The 26147-nt window shown below is 45.3% G+C and overlaps 1 pseudogene across 1 annotated transcript; it reads right to left on the bottom strand.

Annotated features, from left to right (window-relative positions):
- Positions 1-11859: 11859 nt before the first annotated feature.
- LOC111155091 lies at positions 11860-12918 on the bottom strand (annotated as a pseudogene). The gene is made up of 2 exons (XR_002641119.1): positions 12781-12918; positions 11860-12572 (listed from the first exon to the last, which is right to left on the bottom strand). The product of XR_002641119.1 is annotated as a 40S ribosomal protein S4-like (transcript).
- Positions 12919-26147: the final 13229 nt, after the last annotated feature.

The following is a 26147-nucleotide window of genomic DNA, read 5'->3' as shown; positions in this document are numbered from 1 at the left end:
GAGTCATATTTATTCGTTCAGCTTTAAAATTTATGTTTATTTTGTCTTACTGTAGTTTATATTTAAGTAAATGTACAGAACTCCAGTGATTCTGTTTAACAAAATACCTAACGGATAGCCCGATGCGGGCGATGCGGGCGGTGCGGGCGCTCCCGCGGCTGCCGACAGGGGCTTTATGGAATGGAATTCCAGCACGTTCTAATTCATCCAGTCACTTGGTTTTCGGTGTACTACTGTGGGACCTTTCCCCCAGGAGAGCTCGTGTCCCACTGAAAATTTCCTATCCTCAATGTAATAAACCTGTCACCAAGATCATAAAAAACTGGTAGGGAGCGCTTATTAAATGCAGATCTGTGGGGCTCGGCAACAGCCCCCACCCCCCCACCACTCCACTGGCGCACAGAGGGGCCTGGGCTCTGCGCACCCAGCAGGCTCCATCCCAAGGGACCCAACTGGGACCAGGAGAGTGGCAGTTGGGTTGGCAACTCCCCCAGAGATGAGGGACTCCCTTCAACCCGTTCCCTAAGGCAGTGGATACAATTTTGACCTCTTTGGGATTCAGGGTTTCCTTTGTAAAGAACCAGCCTCTAATGGGTCTGGTTTACTTTGTCCTGGAATTCACTAAGGATTCGTACAAAGATAGAGATGCTTGGTCCGTCTTTCCTAGGTGCCCTGTCTTGGGGAAGTGATTTACTGTGCTATCAGATTGAGTTAATAATTCAGGGGATAGCGCTCTTTCCCCACCCCCTCTCCTAGTCTAGTTTTCTGCCCATCCCTCCCCTTACCGCCAATTCAGGCCTGTCACTGTCCCAGGGGAGGGATGTGCCTGAGCAGAGCAGAAACAAAGGTGACTCACTACTTAAACTCCCGGAAGTCAGAAGCCAACCAAATGTTTGTAGAAGCAAAATGTTAGACAGACTTGATGTTTGAGGGAAGATTTCCTCAGGGCTAGAGAGAGGAAGGACGTGAGAGAAGCCCTCTGTCCTGCTTGCTAGCAGAACCCCAGGGAGGCAGCACAACCTGAAAGAAGTATGTAAACCCTGAAAGCTGGGCGTCCTCCTTCCACTTATACCCTCAAAGGTAGCCAGACACCCTAGAGGAAAGGCTCTGTGGTGTGTCCAGGTGGAGCCAGCTCCACAAGATTTCCGCTCTTTGGGAAGACACAGAAACAACAGAATGAGGCCTCTGCGCCAAGCACAAGACCCGGGGGGGCGATTTGGTGTCTTGGGGTGATCTGAGTAAGAGATGACCAAGAACTCAATGATCCCCTCCAATGTCTTGACGATACATGAGTCCTGAGAGGAGAGGTGAAACCTTGATTTAAAATAAGCTTCTGCCACTCCATTCCAATGGAAACTTAAAATAAAAATTAGCGAGTTCTTTTTTTTTTTTTTAAGATTTTATTTATTTATCTCTTAGAGAGAGGAGGGGAAGGAACACGAGTAGGGGCCAGAGTCAGAGGGAGAGGGAGAAGCAGACTCCCAGCTGAACAGGGAGCCTGACACAGGACTCAATTCCTGGACCCCGAGATCATGACCTGAGCCAAAGGCAGACCCTTAACCCACTGAGCCACCCTGGTGCCCCTTGTGAGTTGTTTTTAAAATTGTTTTTTAGGGCACCTGGGTAGTTCAGTAGGTTAAAGCCTCTGCCTTCCGCTCAGGTCATGACCCCAGGGTCCTGGGATCGAGCCCCACATGGGGCTCTCTGCTTAGCAGGGAGCCTGCCTCTTTCTCTATGCCTGCCTCTGCCTACTTGTGATTTCTGTCTGTCAAATAAAATCTTTTTTAAAAATAAAATAAAATGAAATTGTTGTTTATTTTCTATCAGAGTAATAGGCTGAGATTTCTAACCACAATTTGTCCTGGGGATAAGGGAAAAGCAGCTGAGCCCTCTGAGCATAGGTCCCCTGTCCAGAGTTCCCCGCCCCTTTCTCCCCAACCCTCCCACCTATCTCTTCGAGAATCTTCCCAAACTGGTGAAACCCTTTTCCTCTGAGAAGCCAAATGCTTTCTTCCCCAGAAGCCAGGAGCCTATCTCTCAAGTGACCAGGGTGAACATCAACCTGGGGCTTAGTTAGAATAAAGGCAAGATGGTCTGAAGCCAAGGACTGAATTCCAGAGACCACTGGTAACTGACCATGAGGAGGACCAAAGAGGAGGCTGGTTTTCCAAACCTGGAGCAAGCTATTTGGATGTGAGTGTACATAGGGGTAACTGAAGGTAAAGACAGGTGAATGGGGGAGATTTGCCTTTTTCCATTTGCCCAGATTCCTAGCCTTTTTTCTTTTTCCTTCAAGTTTCCAGTGGCAACAAATTGAAGGTGACAAGAGAAAGAAGGTTTAATTTGTCCCATCTTTGAAAACATCATCTCCCCCGCACATTTCCCCTACAAAGCTAATAAAAATTATGCACACACAACTGTACCCCAACAAGATATCAAAGTTAAAGAGGCCAAGCTCATCTTTTTACAAAAATGGGAAACTGAATCCCAGAATTAATACTATAATTTCACTAAAATCTAATACTCAACAGATATATTTTGGCAGACTGATTTTCTTTGGAGAGGAAAGAATGCTTTAAAACCCAGAAGTCTAAAATGTAAGATTTGCCCCCATATCATTTTCTTTTGGTTTTAGAGCCCCTCACTACCCACCTCTCTCTGTGAAACCCACCAATTGTTGAATGACTAAAGCAAAGACATGAAGAAAAATGAGGTAAACTTTGAGAGCTCTGGTGCAAATCTGCCATAAATTTTCCAAACTGACCTAAGTCTTTGCAGTAGAAGTTGACCAGGAGAACCCAAAATCAAATCTTTTGGGTTTTCTATTTAATTATAACTAACATACTATATTGTATTAGTTTCAGGTGTACAACATAGTGATTTGATATTTTTATATATTATAAAATGATTACTATGAAAGGTCTAGTTACCACTGTCACTAGACAGAGTTATTACAATATGATTGACTATGTTCCCTGTACTGTACATTACATCCCTGTGATTTATTTATTTTATAACTGAAACTTTGTACCTCTTAATTCCCTTCATTTGTTTTACTGGTCCCCCCACCCTGCTCCCCTCTGACAACCACCAGTTTGTTCTCTGTATATAAAGGTCTGTGTCTATTTTATTTTGGTCATTTTTAATTTTTAATTTTTTTAAACTTCACAGATGAGTGAAATCATATGGTACTTGTCTTTCTCTGTCTGACTCATTTCACTTAGAATAAAACCCTCTAGGGCTGTCCTTACTGTTGCAAATGGTGAGATTCCATTCTTTTTCATGGCTGAGTAATATTCCTCTGTGTGTGTGTGTATGTGTGTGTGTGTGTATGTGTATCACATCTTCTTTAGCCATTCATCTGTCCATGGATACTTAGGTTACTTTCCATATCTTGGATATTGTAAATAATGCCATACATAGGCATACACATAGGGGTATGTGTACACATAGGCAAAAACATGGGGGTACATATATATCTTTTAGAATTAGTTTTTCCTTTTTCTTCAGATAAATACCCGGTAGTGGAATTGCTAAATTGTATAGTAATTCTATTTTTAATTTCTTGAGATACTGCCATACTGTTTTCCATAGTGGGTGTGCAAATCATTCCAACCCATGGTGTGCGAGGGTTCCCTTTTTTATACATCCTTGCCAACACTTGTTATCTCTCGGCTTTTGGGGGGGGTGGCAATAGCCACTCTGACTTTTGCGGAAGGGTGGGTAATAGCCATTCAACCAAAATGATATCTCATTGTGGTTTTGATTTGCATTTCCCTGATGATCAATGAGGTTGAGCACTCCATATGTCTGTCAGCCATCTATGTCTTCTTTGGAAAAATACCTATTCAGATCCTCTGCCATTTTTTTTAATCCAGTTGTTTATTTCTTTGTTATTGAGTTATATGAGTTCCATATATATTTTGGATCTCAACCTCTTATCAGATTTATCACTTGTAAGTATCTTCTCCCATTCCGTAAGTGGCCTTTTAGTTTTGTTGATCATCGCCTTCACGGTGCACCAATGTCAATTCTTGTTCTCTGCCATTTCCACTCTGACGCCAGGCTTCTCTTACCTCGACCAGGTCCCATTTCTCTCAAGTCAATTAAAATAGGAAAACTCTCTTCATAAGATCCAACTCTCAGTAACCCACCTAGCCAACAAAAAAATGTATATGTGGAAACCTGAGATAATCCAAGTAACTAATTCTGGCCATTAATTTTAGTCTTCTCCCTCCCCGGGAGATTCAAGAGCTGCTAAAACACCAAGAAATAAATTACTGAATTGAGTTTCACTTCTCACAGCCTACCATCTGGTGAAGGTGCTAATGAACAATGATGTGCCCCACAGGAAGGAAGAAATTAGGGGAAGTAGGAGTGGGACCCGAGTTCTACATGAGCTATAATCAAGCCCTCGGTGATTCAAAGTTGCCTGGACTTTTAAGCAAATCTGATTTGGGTTTTACTTCTCTAGGTTTTATTATAGCTATTATAAATGAAAATTAGACTCCTCCAGAAAATATTTCTTTCCTTCCTTCCTTCCTTCCTTCCTTCCTTCTTTCCTTCCCCCTTCGTTCCTTCCCACCGTCCCTCCCTCCCTTCCCATTCAGCAGCATTGTTGGCTACTTATAGAGTACCCATCACACCATCAGTTTTACACCGGAATACCAAGGGTCTGAGAGTGGATGGGAATTGTCAATGTTTCCATCAAGTATTAGTGCCCTGGACCCAAACTAGATTCCTGGAGGAGAAGACAACTCCGGAGTGGCATCATTTGGGGCACCTGGGTGGCTCAGTTGGTTAAGCATTTGACTCATGATTTGGGCTCAGGTCTTGATCTCAGGATTGTGAGATGGAGCCCCATGTCAGGCTCCACATTGGGCATGGAGCCTCCTTAAGAGACTTTCTCTCGCTCTCCCTCTGCCCCCTCCCCTCTACAAAATGTGACATAATTTATCTTTATTTGTAACTAGTATTAATATACAGATTTTAACAACCAGAATGCTTCTGTTGTCTCCACTGAAATCTTGTCCTTGTCTCTTTCAATATGGTCACTGAAGAATGAGCAAGGTAGGACTGCTTTTTCATTAAGTTTTGTTGTTGTTGTTTTAAGTAAATTCTATTCCCAACGTGGGGCTTGAACTCAGGACCCCAAGACCAAGTGTCACATGTTCTACCAACTGAGCCAGTCAGGTGCCCCACAATAAATATTTTCTTAAAAGCAAAATTGAGTGAGCAAGAGGGAGGACCCTAAATGTAGATTTCTTCAGATGACACAAGTTGAAGGATTCTTAAACCTAAGTAAGTTAGGAAGTGCAGAACTATATAATGCATGTGATACAATGGACATTTGACAGATTTACTCCAGAGTCAATATGCAGGGTAATGAGAGATTTACTTTGCTGTAGAAAAACCCATAGTTTGCACCTCCAGATATCTATTTTGATTTCCACCCTAGCATTTTATTATCAGCATCTGTAACTGAAAATGTGTTAGAGTGATTTTTTGCTTAAATAGAATAAAAACATTGCTTCACTAGAGCATGGGTATAAGAAAAAAAAAAAAAAATCCCGTCCAGTTTTATAAACTGAAGCTGTAATAAAGTGATTGATTAATACACTGCATGTCTTTTTCTGGGCCTCTCACAACCCTAATAAAATTTAAACCACTAAATATAAGATAATTGCCTTCTGAAAGGAAAGGAAAATGTGAGGACTGTTGCCTGTCTTCTTCAATTCAATACCAAATAATAGCATTAGAACTAGGTTCTAGGAAATACAGCCCTGGACATATAGAGCCAGCATTAGGCAAACCAGGAAACGTGTTTCTTCATCTCTCATTTTCAGTGTATCGCATTTGGTTTTCTACTTCACCTCCCAGCCCTTATTTATCATGAAATACTAAATCAGATAAATACATAAAATATTTGCAATTATACATTGTAAATATATAATATTTATTTACATAAAATATTAAACATACAAAAATTAGTTGAGGTAAAAAGAACATCAGACAGCAGAGGAAAAGAGAACCAGCTTTGGAGTCTGTGAACCTACATGCAAATCCTAGCTCTACATTGAAATAAGCTGTGTGTCCTTGGAAAGGTCCCTTCATCTCTCTGAGACCAAATGTTCCTGTCTGAAGAAATGCAATAGTATTCTTTAATCCCATTAGGTTTGTTGTAAGAATTAAATGAGACGATGGATATGAAATGCATGGTTCGCACTCAGTAAATGGTTTTCTCCAATGAGCCCACGGAAGTGAAGTTTGAATAGTTCAGTGCGTTGTCACTTTTCATAAGTAATTTTTTTGCTTTTGCATTTTTATGACTTTTTGAGGCATTAACTCAAAAAAGAGGAAGCCCTGTGGGAATTTCCCTTATTGTGGCAGATCAATTGGGAAAGATGCACTTGAGACTTCAGGGCCTTTGTGGAATTTGTCCAATCATGTCACCAAGATATTCTAAGATATAATTTTCTATATGTGTCCAGGGCTAAATGTGTCACCAAAGAATGCCTGGCTTTCCTGTTTCTGTTGGTAATATCATTGGTGCTGTTATTTGGGGCAATGGTGGCCCAGAGCATGGCCCCCAGAGAGAACTCCAGGAATGAAGTCCCTCTGACACGAAGGCCATGCCCTTCTCCAGACGTTCTCGCAAGCAGGGCAGAGGGTTAGGAATATTGGTCTAGGACAGTGCCAACCTACCCTGTCATCTCTGCAGGATTATGAGTAGCATCTTCTCCCTTTGTCACTCTTAAAATGATCCCAGTTTGGATGGTAAAAATTACTTAGTTAGCTCAATCAGAGTGAAGCATATATGCATGGGGACAGTAAGTCACAGAGGGACACTAATTCATAGACTCCAAGATTGCACCAATGCTGAGACACACACCACCATGTCGTGTTCCATCAAGAAAGAAGAATACCTACCGTGTTAGTTTGCTAAGGCTCCCTAGCAGACTGCGTGGCTCACACCACAGAGAAATATTGTCCTACGGTCCCAAAGCTCAAAGTTCAAGCATAAGACGGCGACTGGGCCAGTCCTTGTTGGCCACTCTCCTTGGTTGGTAGGTGGCTGTCTTCTCTGTGGGTCTTCACCAGCTCTTCCCTCCATGCTTGTCTTCGTCCTACTCTCTTCCTCGTGTAAAGACACCAGTCATACTGAATGATGGCCCACAATGAAGACCTCATTTTAACTCTATCATCCCTTTAAAGACCCTGTCTCCAAACACAGACACATTCTGACGTACTGGAGGTTAGGACTATAACATAGAGATTTTGCAGGGACATAATCCAGCCCATCATCCTGCACACACCAATCAAACTCTGGCCTGCCATCAGTTGTCAGATGCATCCTGATGTCAGAGATGTTTCCGTGTGAACAAGTGTGCGTGTCAGAACTACATAGTTCTAAAACGTGGTCGGCTAGGAAGGGGGAGGACAAGGGCCATTCTATATGCTTTGGCTCATGTGGGCATGGAAATTTATACACCTCTTCCTCTGAAACGGTTGCTTTCTCCCCTTCATCCTCCTGAGGGGCCTGAAAGAGGAAGGGAGAGCATCGCTGCCCAGATTGTGATCTTGATTGCTTCCCCTCCCTGGTGCCTCACTTCCTGTCAATTTTGTAACAGGACCCATGACTGCCCCTTCCTTTCTCCCTACCCACACTTGCATCGGCCCTTCACTCATACCTGGACAGTTTCCATAATCTCTGAACAGGTCTTCCCACACCCATCCGCTTCTTTCCCCTCCTCATCCACCTTAACACAAGCATCGATCTCCAAAACAACACTCAAAATGGCAGCCTTGGTCACACCACACCCCTCACAGAAAGTCTTAACTGGCCCTTCATTCCTAAGGAATAAGATCCAAGTGTGTCTTAGCCTGACACTTAAATGAAGCCCTCCAGGCTCAGCCTGGCCCCCAGTCTCCCATCCAGCTGCATCTGGTGACCCTCCACCATGGCCGTGCACACCCACCTCCAGGCATTTGCAGATTCCACACCCGGAGTCCGGCAGGCTCATGAGCTGGGCCTGTCTGAATGCTACCATGTAATTATTACACGTAGTTATTTGTGTCTGACTATCCAGCTGATAGCCATCCAAATTATGAAGACTGTAATGCACTCCATCAACCACAAGGGTTGAGAAAGGGTTTGTTTCTCCGTGGCTGCTTCAGAAAGAATGAAAAGTATTTACTCCACCCCCTCTTGTCTCCCTCCCCTGAGAGAAGGTAGCTGAGTCTTTGTGTCCTGGAAGTCTGACTTCCCTTGGCCCCAGGGAGAGTTAACAAGTCTTTTTGTGTGTGTTCTGTGGGAAAAAGGAAAGCTGCCTGGTGGGATGGCCTTCCCCTTTGTTTTCTGAGGTTTAGGCCACAAGTTAAAATTGATGGCTTGGGATATCTTTTTATTTGGCCTGGAAGTATTTTACATGAATTTAAAATATTAGTTGCAATTTTCAAAAAGGAGGCAATTTCCCATGAGAATCTAAATATCTGGGTTCTTTAAAAAAAAATAACAGATTTAGCATCTCTGGGTCCCTATAGTCCCTTGGCAAAAATTGGCAGGATCTGAGTTATGCTGGTTCCCATTAGACAGATCACATACTTTCCAGTTTACCGCAGTCCCCACCACTCCCCAAGACCTTACAGGACGACCGTCATTCATTTATGTACCTGCCTATTCTTGTGAACATCTGAGTTTCCGGCCCCTGCCAAGGGTGATTTACCTGAAGGGTTGAGGGGAAGAAGATGGTGGCCACGAGCTTCAAAAGTGAAAGGGAGCATGGATGTTCTATAGGTCTTTAGAACATGGGCCTCTTCTAACATACCTTCTGTTTTTTTTAATTTTACTAAATTTTCAATCTGAATTCCAATAGAGTTATATTAGTTTCAGGTGTACAATACAGTGATTCAACAATTCTATACACTACTCAGGGCTCATCATGATACACGTGCTCTTTAATCCCCCTGATCTATTTCACCCATCCCCTCCCCCCAACACACCCTAACATAGCTTCTTGAGGGAGGAGCAGGACCAGGGATAGAGATGGCTGTGTGGGTACCCCTGAGGACTGGGCTTTAAGTGTTTTACCTTGACAGTGTCCAGAAAAATCCTCATGGCTAAGCTGTGTCCAGAGGAACTGGAGCTACCCTCGCAACCACCCGCAGGGATACCCACCTTCAGGGAACATGGGCAAAGAGCAACAGCAACAGGGAGCACACCCACCAACTACGGGCCCATCTCCATTGTTCTGCCTGCGTGATCCTCCACGTCCTTGTACAGCCTAAGTGGGATGGGGTGGATGCATTGCACTCATGATGACAACCCTTCCCAACTCTCCATGTGGTCTGTGGTGTAACTCCTGCAGATGTTCATTGTACAACTCGAGAGAGTGTATGCGTGTGTGTGTGTGTGTGTGTGTGTGTGTGTGTTGCCTCTCAAGTTGACATTTGACTTTCTACCAGCCCAATGAGAGCCTGGTGAGAGCCCAGAACTTAAATTTAATTATTTATTTATTTTCTTTCTTTCTTTCTTTCTTTCTTTTTTTTTTTTTAAAGTAATCTCTGCATCCAACATCAAACTCATGACCCAAGATCCAGAGTCAGGTGCTCTACTGACTAAACCAGCCAGGTGCCCTTAATTTAATTCTTTTTTATTTTTTTTATTTATTCTTTTGACAGAGAGAGAGATCACAAGCAGGCAGAGAGGCAGGCAGAGAGAGAGGGGGAAGCAGGCTCCCCACTGAGCAGAGAGCCCGATGCGGGGCTGGATCCCAGGACCCTGGGATCATGACCTGAGCTGAAGGCAGAGGCTTAACCCACTGAGCCACCCAGGCACCCCTAATTTTTTAACAAATGTAATATGCCTTACTCCTAAGTATGGTTCAATGATCGAATTCTGTTACAAAAAATAAATATTTCTCAAAGACAGGAACCTTGCTTGGTCCTCCCATAGTGTTTTGCAAAATAAGTACTTGTTGACTCTAACTACAGTTCTCCGTATGAAGGTCCTCTCCCTGGTAAACTTAAGTGTTCTGTTTTGCTGGGTCCTGGGCCAAACTGGCTTTTGCTACCCAAACTCACTTGAGGCTAAAAGTCATTTCTGTGATTTGCAATGAAGAGTTTCCTTAGCAGATAAGTTTCGTGTATACAGACCAGTCGGTGTGTGATCCATCCAGGAGGGAGTTCAAACAAAGCTCTCTGCCGTTAGTACTCTGTCCTCAGCCTTAAAATTTTGAGTCCCTCTGGTAACAAATTTCACTTTTAGGAATTTGTTATAAGAAAATAATCAGGAGATATGAGCCAAGACTTAGGTGCATAGATGTTTATTGTAATATATTAATTACACCAGCAATAATAGGAAGTAAGCTCCACGTTCTACCCCTGAGGAGTAAAATAACGTTCCAACATATTTATACGTTGGAGCAGCAGGCAGCATTTGGAAACCATGTGCTTGGGTATTGAAGGGAATGAGGGAATGGTTACATACATTCCTAAGACCTCTAAATATGTGGTCAACATTTGGAACTGGGTGGGACTATTATTAAAAATATTTACTCTCTTCTCCAGCTCTTGACTGGGGTTCGGTTGTGAGATTCATTTTAACTGCTGGGATATATGCAGATGTGATGCGAGGGGAGGACTGAAAAGCCATTGTGTGATTTGGCTTCATCTCTGGAGCCCTTGCCATTGCCAGGAGAACATACCTCAGCTAGCCCACTGGGTCTAGAGAAGGATGACAGGTGTGTGCAGCCAAACCAAACCACGCCAGCTGGGTACAGTCTGGTTCAGTCAACCCCCAGTGAACCCACAGATCCAAGAGAATAAAGCATTGGGAATCCACTGAAGGAGACCGGGGAGGTGGCTGTTGTGCAGCCCTGGATGATCATAGACTGATATAGGAAGAAGCTACACTCCAATTCTAGAAAGATCTTTTCTCCAGTGATAAAGCATACATGGACTTGTGCAAATAGTCCTTTACTTTTCTCTTCAAGTGTCCATTTGATCCATACTGAGCTCACCCAGGTTCAAGGGGTGGGGGGACATAAACCTCACTCCTCAGAGGACTATCACAGTCCCAGTATAAGAAAAACATGTAGGATGGGAGATCATTTACGGCCTTCTTTGGAAAATATAATCTACCATATAAAATTCTCAGAACATTGCTTTATAAGCACTACGTATGCGTTAGCTACTTTCATTCAGCAAATATTGACTGAACACCTACTATGTACCAGCTACCGAGCTACAACCTGGAGATGAGCAGTGAACATCTCAAGGGGGGGTCCCTGTGCTCATGGGTTAGCCGAAGAAAAGCTGCAGGCTGAAACCCATTGTAAGAACCATGTCCTGGTAACTGACCAGATGAACTATTGGGCTGGAGATAATTTTCTAGTGAGTAGACCAGCCCCAGCGGACCAGAAAATAATTCTGGCTATAATAATTCTGCTTGATTGTGTCTGCTGGATGGAGGCTTTGCTGGCAGGCTCTCTGAGTACAGAATGAAGAGGCCAGGGTTCTCAAAGGGCTTAGAGTCCAATTCTATTTCTTTCAAGCAGTTACTATAGCTTTAATGCAAAGCAGGTGTTGGGCTTGGTTAAAAAAAAAAAAAGAACTAAAGGGACCTGGCTCAGCTTTGTAGTAGCTTGCAACTCAAAGTATGATCTTGGCACAAAGTGTGGTCAAATGGTGTCAGCTACACCTGGGAGTTTCATAGAAATCATAATCTTGGGCTCTGCTCCTGAACTACTGAATCAGAATCTGCATTTTTAAAAATTTAGTTGTGGTAAAATATGCATGTAAAATTTATCATCTTAACCATTTTACTTATTTTTTAAAATTTTATTTTCTTTCTTTTTTTTTTTTTCTTCATGCTGTATGACCTTTAATTAGGTATAGAGACTTCCAATCACGTCACCTAGGGACCATTCTACCTGCTGCTCTGTTTGGCTGTCAGTCTCTTGTCTCTCTCTTCAGCAATGGTGAGGCGGATACCCTTTCCACGGGGATGAGAAATCCATGACTTGTTGCCTTTGCCATTAACAAAAATGTTGGAGTGTCGGGTGGCAAAGCTGTTGCCATTGGCATCTTTCACATGAACCACATCAAACAAACCAGCGTGTATCTCTCTGTTGGTGATCGCACCAATTCTCCCCAGGATAGCACCCCCAGTCACCATACACAGATTACCAGTGTCAGACTTGATGGAATCAGTAATCTTTCTGGTCTCCAAATCAATCTGAATGGTGTCATTCACCTTGATGAGGGGATCAGGATAGCGGATTGTAAGAGTCACCAGATGAGGGATTCCTTTCGTCCCCACAAAGATCTTTCTCACATTGCATGACTTATACTTGGCCTCCTCAAGTGTAATCCGATGAACAGCAAAGCGACCCTCGGTGTCAGAGATCAGACGGAAATTCTCCCCGGTCTTGTCAGTGCTGATGACATCCATAAAACCAGCAGGTAGGTAATATCAGTTTGGACCTTACCATCAATCTTAATAAAACACTGCATACAGATCTTCTTTACTTCACCTCCTGTTAGGGGATACTTAAGTCTTAAGAAAATGATGAAAGGGGGGCACCTGGGTGGCTCAGTGGGTTAGGCCGCTGCCTTCAGCTCAGGTCATGATCTCAGGGTCCTGGGATCGAGTCCCGCATCGGGCTCTCTGCTCAGCGGGGAGCCTGCTTCCTCCTCTCTCTCTGCCTGCCTCTCTGCTGCTTGTGATCTCTGTCTGTCAAATAAATAAATAAAATCTTTAAAAAAAAAAAAAAAAGAAAATGATGAAAGGGAGACATTCTCTCAGCTTATGGGGACCAGCAGATGGGCAAGAGTGAACACACCGGTCAGTTTATCCAGCATCTGATGCTTTGGAGTTGCTACACGCTTCCGATGCTTCTTGGGACCATGAGGCATGGCTGCGCTGGGCATGAGAAGAGAATTTTTTTTTCCTTATGTTTTTTCTTTTTAAGTCATTTCCACACCCAGCATGGAGCTCAGTGCAGTACTTGAACTCATGACCCTGAGATCAAGACGTGAGCAGAGATCAAGAATCAGACCCTTAACTGACCAAGCCACCCAGGTAGCCCATTTAACAATTTTTTAAGTTTGTTTTTTTTTTTTTTTTTAAGTAATCTCTGCACCCACTGTGGGGCTCAAACCCACAACCCTGAGATCAAGAGTCACACATTCTTCCGACTGAGCCAGCCAGGCACTCCTCATCTTCACCATTTTTAAGAGTACATTTTAGTGACTTTTACATTGCTCTACAGACATCACCAGGATCTGTCCACAGACCTCTGCATCTTGCAAAACTGAACTCTGTACCCATTAAACAGCAGCTCCCCACCCCCTTCCCTGTGTCTGTCTCTATGAATTTAAATACACCAGGCACCTCATATAGTGGAATCATACAGTATTTGTCCTTGGGAAACTGGCTTATTTCACCTAGCACAACGTCCTTGAGTTCCATCCATGCTGCAGCAGAATAAGCATCTTCAGGTCCTGAGTGTGCACGGTAAGGTCGGAGAAGCCCTGCTCTACTAGATTACTGGGAGCCGAGACAGGGCAGGAAAGAATGTCCAGGAGCACAGTTCCGCCTGGGCTTCAGACTTTCCTTACTCCTCCTCCAACCAGCACTTTGGGGTCATCTTCAGTGTATGAGAGTAATTTGGGATTCCTAAGATCAACAGATTGGGCTCCAATCTGTCAATAAAGAGGTGGCTAGACTGGCCTCTGGACATCAAAAGTTTTTGGCCTCCAGGAAGTAGCTTGGTGAAAGTATAACTTGTCTAGCGCTCACAAAAGAGCAAGGGCAATTAGACGTCTGTGGCTGGACCGCGTAGGGTTAACAGCCTGCTTAGGTTCAAGTTTATTTAATAGCACATACATTTATATTGTGCCAGCCCCTATTCCAAGTAGTTATCAAATATTAATACCTTTAACCCTCATAACATATCTGGCAGGGGAAGCTATTATTATGCGCATTTTACAGATGAGGAAACTGAGGTACAGACTGGTTTAGTAACTTTCCCAAGGTCATATGACTGGTAAATGATGAAGCTGGGATTTGAACCCAGGAAGTTAAGACTCCAGGACCTTAACAACTACACATGTCTCCCTTCTGGTAATTGCTTGACTTGAGTATTTATCAAAACTGAGCAAGAGGGAATTAAGCAGATTGTGGGTGTGATGTGGGGTGGGGTCTACTTTAGCCTTAAGGGTTAGTATATATGTAAGGAAAAAAAAAAAACAACAGAAGCCAGAATGTCAGAAAGTAAGCAGGAAACGCTTGTGATCTGGTGGGGTTTTTTTCTCAGTAGGGCAGGAGAAAATATGGGGTCCATGTTCACATTACTTAATAATCAGACTGGTTTCCCTCCTACCTCTCTAGCCACACTTTCTCTGCCTCCTTCACAGCCTTCTTCCCCTCGACCTTCTTCAAAGCCTCCTTTCTCTCTCCCATGCTCTCCCTCACTAATTCTGTTGTTCTCTTAGCTCCCAAGTGCATAACCCCCAAATCCATGCTGCTTGCTATGATCTTTCTTCCTGGTTCCAGATCCAGATTTCATTGCTTCCTGGTGGCTCAAGGAAAATGTCACACTAAGATCTCCAACTCCACCTCTGGGAAGATGAACCCTTTTGATTGATGGCTTGGAGATCAGTGGGGAGCCCAATGTCACAGGCAGACGGCACTCAGAGCAAGATGCCCAAATAGCACCCATCCTCTCCCTGCTGCAGCGCATTCCCCCAAGGTCCCAACTCACTGCTGGCCTCACATCATTCCCTCTATGAAGCTTGGAATCTTCATCATCTTCTCCTCCCTTTCTCCAAACCTTAGGGAGACTCCCTCCTCAATGCATCTCAAATGTGTCTTCCACTTTGCATACTGTCGCTGCCAGAGCATAGACCTCAGGTCTAGTCTCTCTAGCTCCCTCTACCTTCCTCCCCAGATCCTACCTTCCTCCCCAGATCCCACCCTCCCCGCAGCTGCCGGCATCTCTCCTGAGTGCAGCTCTGCTTGGCACTACCCCGTAACTCCATCCCCGCATCTTGGGGAAATTTGCGGACTGCTCAGTGAAAATGACCTCCTTCCTTGCTTTTTTTAAAAATAACAATCCCGGGGCACCTGGGTGGCTCAGTTGTTAAGCGTCTGCCTTCGGCCCAGGTCATGATCCCAGTGTCCTGGGATCGAGCCCCATATCAGGCTCCCTGCTTGGCAGGGAGTCTGCTTCTCCCTCTCCCTCTGCATATATGCTCTCTCTGTCTCTCTCTCTCTGATAAATAAATAAAATCTTAAAAAAATATATATTTTAAAATAACAATCCCAAACTTAGAGAAAAGTTGCAAATATAGTACAAAGAACATTTTTGTTCCTGAACCATTTGAGAGTAAATTGCAGACCTGATGCCCCAAGATGTCAGTGTGCATTTCCCACAAGCAGGGACATCCTCCTACACGCAGAGTACACCCCTTTTAAAGGTTGGAAAATTAACATCGATCCCTTGTTACCATCTAATCCTCAAACCCCATGCAGGTTTCTCCTGCTATCCCCAGAATACCATGTTCACAGAGGAAGGATTGGGTCCAGAATCACATGTGTGTCCTTGTGGTGTCCCTTTGGGCAACTTGAGTTTGAGCAGCTTCTCATTCTTTCCTTGATTTTTATGCCCTTGACATTTTTGCAAACTACAGTCCAGACAGGTATATAGTGTGCCTCGATTTTGGTTTGACTTGATGTTTCCTCTTGATGAGATTCAGGCGGGACGAGCACATCTTTGTCAGGAATAGAGCAGAAGCAATGCTGGGTTCACGGTGTATGGTTGCAGTTTGCCCCAATCCCACTGATGTTCCCTTGCATCCCTGGATGAGCGTGGAGTCTGCCGGCTTCCTCTTCAACAGTGACTCTGTTCCCTTTCATAAGTATTGTGTGGAAACCATTGAAACTATGTCAATAATTCATCCCTCGTCAGGCTTTCAATTGAGTCATTTCTTTATGCATATCGGAATGGACCAGTGGTTTTCTATTTTATTCAGTGTGTTATATATAATCTGTTACCATCATCACTTTCTTGCTCTCTCTCATCCCATTACAACTGCTTACCTAAAGAGGCCTTTAGCTATGTTTTTTGGCTACGGAGTCCTGTGTTTATCAAAACCGTGTACTCCGTTCCTGTACAGAGGGTGGTTTTTATCTGAGTATTTGTTACCCAAATGCCTACAGTTATGACTCGCTTATGAAGCAAAGTTGTCATAACATGAAACTTACATGCTAATGGACCGTAACACTGTCTACACTCAAATAAAGTCTCTCCCTGTTTCACGCTAGCAGACATCCCTACCCATCAACACCTTTGTGGCTTGTAGCAACATCCCAAATCATAATGCAAATCCGATGCAAATCGGTTCATAAGGTGAAATTGCAAATCGTGCAGAGCTGCAGGGTTTCATGAAGCCCGTGAGAGTAGCTTAGCAGCAGCCCCACGCCTTAAGCGAGGCCGCTTCATGGCACCGGGGAGACAAAAGAGAATGATGACACAATGTGAATAAGGAAGATTTAGAAAAGACCTTAAAAAAGTGGATGAAGCCATCAAATGATTTTGCAGCCCTCTCTATGAATGTGATGTGAAAGTCAAAAATGAAGCAGAGACTATCATACAGATTTATCAGGAAAAAAAAAGTTTAGTTTTGCTGTTGTTGTTGTTGCTATTCTCGGAATTAGCACATGGCTGAAACCACAATCTAATTTCGTTAGAGGGTGAAGTGATTGTCAACCTTTTGGTGTCTTTTCTTTTTCAGGATAAAAGGTTAATCAAGTATTTTCCTCCTTATTTACTGTGAAGTTCCCAACGCTTCCATGAGGGTCCCCTTAAAATGGCCTTGTCTTGGTGCCAGTCACTCGCAGGTCACAACCCCTCCTGCACCCACAGAGGAAACTCAAAGCCTCTGTGGCCTGGGTGAGCCTCTGCCCCTTCTGAAGTCCCTTGTATGGGTCACCTGGTCTCTCAGGCCTATGAACATCTCCTCTTTCTCTTGTCTCCCTTGTCTCCCTTGCCCCCACATTTTTTTGACTTTTTTTTTTTTTTTAAGATTTATTTATTTATTTTAGAGTGACAGAGCACACATGCACTCAGGGACTATGTGGGGGTACGGCAGAGGGAGAAGGAGAAAGAGAATCTCTCTGTTTTTTAAAGATTTTATTTCTTTATTTGAAACAGGGGCAGGGAAGAGGAAGCACAGCAGGGGGGAGCATCAGGCAGAGGGAAAAACAGGCTCCCCAGTTAGCAGGGAGCCATTGTGGGGCTCAATCCCAGGACCCCAGATCACAACCCGAGCCAAAGGCAGCCACTTAGCCCACTGAGCCAACTGAGCTCAGAGAGAGAATCTCAAGCAGACTCCCCGACTGAGTCCAGAACCTGACCCGGGTCTCGATCTCACGACCCTGAGATCATGACCTGAGCTGAAATCAAGAGTTGGATGCATAACTGCCTAAGCCACCCAGGCGTCCCAGCTCCTGCACTTTCTGGTCTCATTTTCCTCACTTATAAAAGAAAATATCTCAGCCCCACCAACTTCACAGGATTGTTCTTCTAGTCAATGAGTTCATGGGTAAGAATAGCAGTTAATCAGCAACATGTCTGCAGTCTTTATTCTACGTCTGACCGTGTGCTAAGAGCTTAACGTGGATTATTGCAATGAACTCTCCCCAAACGTGTGAAGGTGGAGAACATTACGGGCTTGCATTTTACAGACACGAAAACTGAGGCTCCAGGAGCTGAAGCGATTCGCTGATGGTTCCTCTGCCGTTGCAGGAGCGAAGATCTAAGCCCAGGAGCTCCAGTTATTAACTGTCAGACTACCCTGTGTATAAAGGGCTTTGAGGACTGAATGGTACTCTGTGAACATAGGCACCATTATTGTTATGCTTCCCTATGTGTGCTCTGAACTCTGGAAAGCTTTGAATAACAGAGGAGACATTACCAGAAGACATTCCTTTTGTGTGTGACTGGTTGTCCGGACCCCAGAATACTTCACTACTGGCACCCAGTGGCATCCATGGGCATTGCCTAACCCTGCGCAGACCAGTGACTCTAAAGCATGTGCCTGGGAAGACCAAGGTGCCCCTGAGTGGTAAAACAGCAGCAGACCAACTCATCCCAAAGGACATTTCATAAGGTTGCCAAACCCTCCTCCAGCAGCTGTGGCAGGGGCTAACCTTGGTCACTCTGCCCTAGCTTTCCCAGGCCTAGGTGGGTGGGACCAGGCACAAGAACCTAAAAGGAAGTTTGGTTTCTGTTAGATAACAGAGGAGAAAAAGGCACATGTGGGGTTCTATGCTGGGCGCTAGAATTTGCTGTTGGCAAATGCAAACAGGCCTGTTAAATACCCACCTATACAAGGAGTACGAATCCATCCACCTGACCAGTCAGTTATCAGCACCCCCAGGCCTCTCTGAGCCAGGGTGCAGGAGTAGGGTTTACAGCACAGGGTCCCTTCCGCCCCTACAGGCATAACTGTTAATGGTGCTTGCTCAAGGGGCCCCAAGGGGCCCAAGGAGCTCAAGGGGCTCAGTGGGTTAAAGCCTCTGCTTTCCGCTCCAGTCGTGATCCCAGTGTCCTAGGATCGAGTCCCGCGTCAGGCTCTCTGCTTCAGTGGGGAACCTGCTTCCCCTCCCGCCCCCCCGGCTGCCTCTCTGCCTACTTGTGATCTCTGTCTGCCAAAGAAATAAATAAAATCTTTTAAAAAATAGTATTTAAAAAAATGGTGCTTGCTCAAGCCGGGAGTGCCCCACCCCATGGGATAGCCATCTGGCTGGCCGCTGTGCTTTGCATTTCATTCTTCCAGATGGGCTGCGTTTGTCCCCAGCTAGCGTCTGCAGGAGCTCAGGTCAGTGAGTGGGTGCTAATTTGCCTAACAGGCATAGAAGGGGTTTGTGTGTCACCAATGCCGTAGGGGAGGGATATTACAACCTAAACATGCCCTGGAGGTGTCAGATCTGACTGAGACAGTAAAACCACCAATTTCACGCAGCTGAGGAGACCCGCTGAGGGGAGGGCACGGGAGGTGGAAGAAGCATATTGGTTGACAGAGGCAGGGTAAGACTGGGAGGAAAGCAAAGAGCCCCAAGACACCAGACCTCGCTCTTTCCAGTCTAGACTTCTCATGGGAGGGAAGGGCCCTGGGGAGGGTCCTCTTTCCTACAAATGAGGAAGTGGAGACCAAAAAAAACCATCAGGATCAGAGCAAGTAAGCTCAGATGGTGAAGGACAGAGCTGGCAATCAAACCACATCTGGAAGCTTCCACTCCAGCACACCCTCCATGAGTTAACATCACACACCCAATTTCAACAAACACTCACTTGTAAAACAGCTAATGCATATGCCCTTATGCGGAAGCCGCAGCTTAAGCATATCAGGCAAGAAAACTTGGGGCGACGGATCTCTTTGCAGCCAATGCCCAGGACATCTGCAGGGTTTGCCCACCACGAGTGCCACTACTGACGGTTTCAGGTATCACACTGCAGAATAGCATCCTGCCAAAGGGAGAGAGGGCTAGTATCCAACTTTAGCTCTACTCACTCCACCATGTGTCCTGGGTTTGGGGCTGCTTCTGCCCCACAGAAGCTGGAAGGCAGGTGCTATGCCCCCATCCCCAAGTGGTGGGTGCACAACACTGCGTCAGCCTGGAGGAGGTGATTATCTCCAACTCACACAGGTCCCATCTGGGCTAGCTATGTCATTCTGCATCCATTCCCCCTTCTTCTGAAGCTAAAACACAATTTTCTTTGGGAAAACCAATCCTGACCCAATCTCAATGGTGTGTTGCATGGAGCTGACCCCACTTACATCTCTGGGACTGGACCAGTGACTCAAGACTGTGATCAGTTTAAGTCTGAGGACCTGAATCCTGAGGATTAACTTCAACGTGATTCCTGTGAGTATGGGTACTGAGGCAACCCTTCCCCTGGTGTTGCCAGTCTTGGGAGAGGAAAAGAGGTAGCATCGTTTGAAGCCTCGGAATCAGTTGTGTGATCAGATTCAAGCCCCTAAATTTCCCTGTTACAGGAACCAGTTCTCCTTTTTGCTTAGGCTGGGTTGTGTTGAGTTTTTGCCCTCTTGACCAAAAGAATCAAAGCTTCATCTTCTGTGAAGCACCTCTATCTTCCTCTACCAGACTGTCCAAGAGACCTTGCTATATCTGAACTGATTCTAATAGCCTGTCCCCATCCCCTAGGGCTTGTTAGAAAGATGGCGTAGCGGGGGACCTATTAACACACACCTGTGTTACCCTTTCTCTTCTTCCGGTTCTGGAAGACGCAGAAGCGCTTATCCCTCAGGTCACTAAGAGTACTGTCAAGCAAAGACTTGCATTTTAAATTCCATTTAAGCTCGCTCTACAGAGCTGGGTAACCAAATGAGACAGCCATGGAAAATATATGACTTTCATTATTATGACGTGGAAAGCAGAGCTGTCTAATTGCTTTTGTCCACTGGTGTATAAAGATTGAGACCAGATGTGTTTAAAAAAAACAAAAAGGAAAAGAAAGAAAGAAGAAAAGGCTTATGTTGGCTGTTGCTTTGAACAAAGCAGTCTGATTTCCTCTCTCCCTCTCTAAGGGGAGGACGACATAAAAGTGTTTTAACTGCTTGTAAGTTTTCATAGCCTCGTTGATTTTGCTTTTCACAGAAGATAAAATTGTAAAATTGGCCTTGAAAACTTTATTTTCGCTTTCCTCAATTCAAAGGGACAATCGTGGAAGTAAAGAACTGAGCTGCGGGTCAGGCGCGTGCTCTCCTTTCTCTCTGGGCAGCTGCGGTGCAGTGGGTCGTGGGAGGAGTGAACCCCAGTGCAGATCGGACCCCACCCCCACCCTCAGCCATTTCACTAGGGGAATAAAGTCTTCACATGGAAATCCACGGGAAGGGATGAGATGGTGATCATCTTTAAATAGAACCACCCAGGGCTCAGCTTCTGTGTTTCATTTTCCACAAGAGCCCCTAAGTCTGCTTCAACATTTTTTTTAACCTACCCAGTTATTTTTAGCACACCCAGGCAACAGAGCCCAGCAGGCGCATGGAGGTCCTAATGACGTCCCTGAGTTGGGCGGGTGGAGTTTGAATCTCCTTTTGCAAAGGTGCATTTAAAGGATGCAAAAAAAAAAAAAAAAAAAAAAAAGTGAAGAAAGAAAAAAGAAAAGGAAAAAGTAGTGCAGACCCAAAGAGGGTAAAGATACAGAAGCCAGGGTGCATGGCCTTAGGCTTGGGAGCCAGGGCTCCCCACTGGAAATCTAATTCATTTAAAGATCACCTCATTACTTTCTTAATAAATTTTTATTTATTTATTTGAGAGAGAGAAGAGCAAGTGTGGGGGTGGGGGAAATGCTAAGGGAGAGGGAGAGACAGAGAATCCCAAGCAGACTCTCCCCTGAGGGGAGCCCAGGGTGGGACTCCATCTCAGAACCCTGAGATCATGACCTGAGCCAAAACCAAGAGTCCCATGCTTAAGCAACTGAGCCCCCCAGGTGTGTTCCTACCTCATTACTTTCAAAAAATTAAGTTTTTCCTTGAAAATTAAGAGTGTGTGTGATGAATTTGGAAAAGACAAGTCTCCCACAGCAGCCCTCTCCTGAGGGTCCTAGGTTCCATGAGTGATGGTGTTGAGCCAAACCTGGGAAATGGGAGTGAACAGCGGGCAGATTCCTCTGCAAGAACCCCAAGCAGTCCCTTCCGCCCCAGTTCACTTCTTCAGCTACTGAGGAAGAAGAGTTTGTTGGCTCTCCGCTCCCCTGGGGCAGGCTCTCTCCTTCCCATTCCTGGCCCTGAAGCTGAGTAGTTGCATCTCCCAGTGTTGACAGGGACTTCCTAGCTCCCTGGGGGTCCTTTCCATTCTCAGCTGGAGGCTCCCCTACCCCAAGTTAATCCCTAAGTTGAGAAAGATAAGGAATGTTAATGAATGTCCTTCGTATACTGTACAGGGAGCAACCCCTCAGTGATACCACCAGAAGACAGAAAAAAATAATTGACTGAATGAATATGAGATTTTAAACACTTTTGCTGGGGTGGGCAACATTCCCCAGCACTTATTTTCGCACATCTGTTTCTCCTTCATTACCATTATTATTATTCTAAATTGGAGATGACAGAAATAGCAACTGTTAACTTTTCTAATAGGGCACCCTTGGCTTTACGTTAATTCCAACCTGGTTTCCGGAGGGATGACTAACGTGTGGCATTACTGAAAACATGCAGTGGAGAAGGTTGTGGAGCCATTCTGCCACTGTGCTTAGGAGGCAGTGACCTTGGGTGAGTAATCTAGCTGCTACAAGCCTTGATTTCCTCCTCCGTGGGATGGTGGCAGAGCCGACCACTCTCCTGTGTAGCACCGTTACAAAGATTTGATGAAAAATGACAGTGGCGCTCCATGAATGGGGCCCTCTTGTGATCATACCATTACCAGAACCTTCCTTGTAACACAAACCCAGGATATGTGTTGGATGTTTCCCCAGAAATGTGACTGCCTTCTAAAAAGGAGTATGGCACTTTCCTAAGGGGAGCACAGTCACAGGTACAATGTGGAACCCAGGATTCCACCACATTCTCTTCCAAGGGCCCTTGCAAGGGTTGTCTGCTCAAATATCCTCCGTCTAAGAGAAGCTGTCCTCTGCTAGATCCACCGCAGAGGCCTGAAGGCCATGTTTCCTCCCCTTCCCTGACCACCTCAAGACCTCGAGAGACTGACCCAGTGAAAGACACCTCCCCTGATATCAGCCTCTACCCAGGCTGGCCAACAACCTTCCATTACTTGGAAATTTGAACTGGGAAACCTGGAAGGACCTGGGCCATTATAGTGGGATCATGAGGGTCATGAAGTTGGGAGAAGAGAAACCATGAGAAGCAGGAGCTGCTTGAGGGAGAACGGTGGAGCTGACTTATTCCCTGGTGCCATGTCCTGTCCACATCTCCTTAACACAAACTGCTTTTCTCCTGGGTCAGAAGAAATGAGAGACAGTCCAAGCCTTGTGTAGTGGGCTGAACTTGTGGCTCCAGAAAAAGATGTGCCCACATCTTAACGCCTGGAACCTTTGAATGGGACCTTATTTAAAAGAGGGTCTTTGAGGGGCGCCTGGGTGGCCCAGTGGGTTAAGCCTCTGCCTTCAGCTCAGGTCATGATCCCAGGGTCCTGGGATCGAGCCCCACATCGGGCTCTCTGCTCTGCGGGGAGCCTGCTTCCTCCTCTCTCTCTCTGCCTGCCTCTGCCTACTTGTGATCTCTGTCTGTCAAATAAATAAATAAAAATCTTTGAAAAAAAAATAAAACTTAAAAAAAAAAAAAAGAGGGTCTTTGAAGATGTAGTTAAGGATCCTGAGATGATACCAATTTAGATTATCTAGGGGGACCCTAAATCCAATGACCAGCATCCTTTTTTTTTTTTTTAAGATTTTATTTATTTGACAGAGAGAGACACAGTGAGAAAGGGAACACAAACAGGGAGTGGGAGAGGGAGAAGCAGGCTTCCCGCTGGGCAGGGAGCCCAATACAGGGCTCAATCCCAGGACTCTGGGATCATGACCTGAGCTGGAGGCAGATGCTTAATGACTGAGACACCCAGGCGCCCCAACCAGTGTCCTTATAAGAAACAGAAAAGGAGAAGGTGCACAGAGACCCTGGGACGAGGGAGGCAGAGATTGACTTGTTACACTGCCACAAGTCAAGGGATGCCAGGAACCACCAGAAGCTAGAAGAGGCAAGGAAGGATAGTCCCCCAGAGTCTCTGGAGGGGGCACAGGCCTGCCAATGCTTCACTTTTGGACTTCCGGCTTCTAGAACTGTGAGAGAATTAATTTCTGTTTTGTTTTGTTTTGTTTTTAATTTACTTGACAAAGAGAGAGAGCACAAGTAGGCAGAGAGGCAGGCAGAGAAAGGAAAGCCCCGATGCGGGGCTCGATCCCAGGACCCTGAGACCATGAGCCAAGCCGAAGGCAGAGGCTTAACCCAGTGAGCCACCCAGGTGCTCCAATTTCTGTTGTTTTAAGCCATGAGGTTTGTGGCAATTTGAAACAGAAGCTCCAGGAAACAAATATATCTTGCAAACCAAAATTGCCTGAAAACAGACATACCAAAATTACGGGCAAGTCTGTCTTTGAGGAATTACTCCTACTCTATATACAAGTAGGTACCACAAGCTAGCAGCTGTTTCATTTTCATCTCTAAATATCCTTTATTGCTGCCCCTACAATAAAATAATGACAGAAATAGCAACTGTTAATTGAGGATATACTATATGCCAGGAACTCTGATGTGTTTTATACTGAATCTTCACAGTTTTTTCTTTCATCCTCAAAGAATATCCTTCCTTTCACACTTCCTTAAAATAATTCCCATTTTACAGTTAGGGAAACTCCGGTTTAGAAAAGTGAGATAACCAGGACAGGGAGCCAGACCAAGCCCTCCAGCCCAGAACAGGAGTGTTCTCTGCTTCCTCACCCACAGTGGCCCAGACAGAAGAGAAGGGAAGATGGAAGGAAGCCAGGCGGGAGAGCTTCTAGCGGGCTCAGGCTGCCAACATTGGATGAGGTGTACATGACAGGTCCAGACTGTTTCGCATCATGGCAGGCAGAAGGAAACTGGTCAGAATTCAGGTCCTAATACTACTTCCTGGCTGAGGGACTGTGGGCCACTACTTATCTTCTCAGAGCCCGTTTCTTTTCTGCAGCCACAGAGATTAGTATGGTCCTCTGTAGTATTAGGATTAAGGGGGAAGAACATTGTGTTCAGAAAGAGCGGAGTCTCCATAAAACACTGTCTGCAGTGGGAGAAAAGTGTCAGATCCTGAGGCTAAGAGTCTCCCTTGAAGCCCCAGGGCATTCCTTGAGCTAGTAATACTCAATCCTCCTAACATATGTTTACAATATCTCTTTCTCTCTTTCCAGAAGATCCATTTCCCCCTTTGTGTTCAAAATTATACATTTAGGGGTGCCTGGGTGGCCCAGTGGGTTAAAGCCTCTGCCTTCGGCTCAGGTCATGATCCCAGGGTCCTGGGATAGAGCCCCGCATCGGGCTCTCTGCTCAGCGGGGAGCCTGCTTCCCTCTCTCTCTCTGCCTGCCTCTCTGCCTACTTGTGACTTCTCTCTGTCAAATAAATAAATAAAATCTTTAAAAAAAAAAATTATACATTTAGGGGCACCTGGGTGGCTCAGTCAGTTAAGCGTCTGACTCTTGATTTCAGCCCAGGTCATGATCCCGGGGTCCTGGGATTGGAGCCCCACATCAGGATCCTTGCTCAGCAGAGAAGCCTGCTTTTCCCTCTGCCCCCGCCCTTGCCCCTGCTCATGCTCTCTCTCTCAAATAAATAAATAAATAAAATTTTACAAAAAAATAAAACTATGCATTTAAAGTATTGCTTACTAAAATTACCTGACCAGAAGACTCACCAGGAGGCTTGTTAAAAATTCACATTCCAGGGCCTCATCCTAGACTCGCTGAATTCAGCTCTACTGTAGGAAGACATGGGAAAGGGGGTTCTCTAATTACCAGTCCCAGATGGCTGTTAAATTAGAAAAGTTTAGGAAACAGAGCATTAGAGCAGCTCTTCTTCAACCTTAACGGGCATGCCAAAACCTGGGGATTTGTTGAAGTGCAGACTCTGGGTCAGCCAGCTGGTTGGACCTGAGCGTCTGCATTTCTTACAAGCTCCCAGGGGTTCCCCATGTGGCTGGTTGGGGAACCACACTCCGAGTAGCAGGAGTAACTAACAGGCTGATGGGAACTGAATTTAGAGGCCTTAATTATAATCCTCAGGGTCTGTCCATGTTGTACAGTCTTTGCTAGACTCTTGCCACATTAGTGTTCTTTCACTATCAGAACAACCATATGAGACGGGCATTAGCCTCGTTTTACATACGAGGGTCCCCCTCACATGGCAGTCAGGCCGACTTCTGCAGTTTCCCATGGATGCCTGTTTAGAAACGCTAAGTTCCAAAAGCATGCTCACTCATGCCTTCAGAGCAGTTGTGCCCACATAGAGCTGCTAATGACACCCCAAAGGAGAAGAGAAAGTCTGGGCACACTGTGGTTTCCTCCGCCTGCCTGGGGCTGGGTTTCTGGTCATGGAGGAGTTTGGTATGGCACTTTCAAACTGTGTCATC

This window comes from Enhydra lutris, unplaced genomic scaffold, assembly GCF_002288905.1.
Source record: "Enhydra lutris kenyoni isolate GAN:26980312 unplaced genomic scaffold, ASM228890v2 scaffoldscaffold39, whole genome shotgun sequence".
In the NCBI taxonomy this organism is placed as follows: domain Eukaryota; kingdom Metazoa; phylum Chordata; class Mammalia; order Carnivora; family Mustelidae; genus Enhydra; species Enhydra lutris.
The sequence above is the reverse complement of the archived record's forward strand: the minus strand, read 5'-3'. Positions and strand labels throughout refer to the sequence as shown.